The following is a 2,736-nucleotide window of genomic DNA, read 5'->3' on the forward strand; positions in this document are numbered from 1 at the left end:
GGGGGGGGGGGATCACGTCCAAGACCCCTTATAAGAAGCTAAAAAGGTCAGCCAAACCCTAGAAAGACAATTACAAGGAATCCTATTCGAGAAAGGAAATAAAGTAACCTAACTAGGAACAAATTTAGTACTTCTAGAAAAGCATTAAATGGTACTTAGGAGACCATAAATAGACTAAGGAAAATATTAATAACCTATATATAAATAAATAAATAAGGTAAATCCCAACTAGGAAAAGAATCTTGACAATCTTGGAAAGTTTGACTAGTCTTCTCTCAAAACTTGGGCAGAAAACAACTCTTGTTGTGGCTGATTCTTGGATTCTTCTTGACCTTATTTGCATGAAATTGGACCTTAAAATTCCTCATCTTAGGCTTGAATTTGAGCCACCAAATAATTGTAGCATTTGGACAATTCCTCTCCCTTGGGCTTGAGCTCTTCTTCCCCAATAAGACACCTTTGGATCAGGGATTGAAGCCCATTGAGCTTATCATTGAACTCCTTTGTTTGAGATCTTGTTATGGGCTTCCTTGGAGTTTCTAACGCTTCATCCTTGTCCTTCAGTAGAGTAGAGCTTCCTTGGATGCTATCACTAGGTGATGCACCTACTTGCTTTCACTTGGGATTAAATATATTGGGCCTTGGCCGATTTGGCTGCTGGGCTTTAATTTTATTTTCCTTTTATTTAACTTAATTTGGGTCTCAAGTGAATCCTTTACCGTAGGCCCAAATCTGATCCATAAACCATGGCCTTTTTAACTATATCCATTTAGTTCAAGTAGGTGATGCACCTACTTGGTCCTTTGGACTTGTCAATAAGTCAAAGTAGGTGATGCACCTACTTGTCACCTACTAGCTTAGTTAAGTCAAGCAAACAACTCACTTATTTTAATCCATTTTCTAAATATTAGTCCCTTATTATTTAACTTAGCATTTAACTTTCAACTTTAAGCTCAATTACCACCTTACTGTCTCAAGTTTAAATACTCCCGTTGGAGTTAACATGCAGTACACATGCTGAAACGTGCAATGCATCACATCACTTTCCGAACTAGTTTAAACCAACGCTAATCATATAAGAAACATGGTCCCTCGCCTATACTATAAGGCTATGTCAAGTATCACAAGAATAGGACAAGCATATGCATAATACGGGCTGTTACATACATGTAGAATATGGTTGGTTACATCCTCCCCCTCTTATGATCATTCGTTATAGAAAGATATGTCAAGCTGATTGTTTGGTTAACCTTGGAATTTCTTTGGAGATTTGTGAGAGTTCCCTCTGTAAATAGGACTATCCAAAATACGTAGACTAATCTAAAACACGTATAGACAAGTCTAGCATAACGTCTCTATAGATATGGTTCATGAAATAATAATATGACAAATCAACCCCTTTCTTGACCATGTAATTCCCTAAAGATACGCAAGACGAATTAATACAAATAAGGACTTTAATATACCTAAACACAAGACATGCAAATGACCTATCAAATGAACAACTGCTAGTAGGATTTATGATCATATAAGGGGACCACATGATCTCAGATCCTTATGTTGATGTTTAGAATAAGGAGGGGCATTTAGGATCTCTACCATTTTCTATTCCCAAGTATCTTATGTTATATTCTACTCCTCCCACAATAAACCTTTTGAGCTTAGCTTCCATGCTTTAATAATCAAGAATAACTATAGTATCTCCCAATTTTTTTGTATATGGAACGAACACAAAATCATAGGCCTAACCTATAAGGGCTCTACTTTCCTTCTCTTTAATCTCACGATACTTTTCAGAGGTGAGACTTACAAGAACACATAGCTGTTAATATAAAGTCTAAAATTTTATTCCGCACCTTCGAATAAGGCATTATGCTAAGTAAATATTTATGGTTGTGATAAAATTTACATATATACCCAACCTTTTCTAGTCAAAATCTTCATTACATTATGATACAAGGAAATTTCTCCCATAATGTTCAAATCTGAAGTCAATAATCACAGAGGGGCATAGTATACAAATAAATAAGTCACATTGGGTATGGCACATAGGTAGATTAGCACAAAACGGAGTGCATAATAATGGGCATTAAGCTATAGAAATATATGGTGTACGCACGCATATGGTTCATAGGGTAGCGTGTGAGCGAATAAACTATAAGGAATGTAGAAAATGGACTAGATCAGCGCACATGATGCATGAGTACTAAAGCTACAAAATATATAATACGTAAGCAAGTAGACTGTATGAAATACGAACTATGGAACACAAATCACATTGATCAAGTGCGTTATATCGCATGGATTGGTGACCTAACATGTCAATAAGTACACTTATGAAATCTGAGCAAGTGAACACATGACATATGACTAGAAAAGTTGTAAGGCCTGTAATGTTTAATCAAGTAGGCTACGAGGCATGTAATATACATAGAAATGGTTTATGATGCCTATGAGATGTAAACAAGTGATATGCGAGTCATACAGCCCAGGAGTACTAATTTTGCTCATAGCATATGATCAATTAGCATGCAGTACCCACACAATGTGGACAAGTGACATGTGGAAAGTAACCAGTGCAATAAATAACATGTAAGAAAAAGGTCCTATGAAAACATATAATAATAAACAGGGGTGCTCTGAAGTGGATAACATTTACATGTAAGCATTCTATGACATTAGGTAACCTGTGAGAATGTAATCCACAAAGGGAAAATGACATACAAATAGATAAGT

Source organism: Solanum stenotomum, chromosome 5, assembly GCF_019186545.1.
Source record: "Solanum stenotomum isolate F172 chromosome 5, ASM1918654v1, whole genome shotgun sequence".
In the NCBI taxonomy this organism is placed as follows: Eukaryota; Viridiplantae; Streptophyta; class Magnoliopsida; order Solanales; family Solanaceae; genus Solanum; species Solanum stenotomum.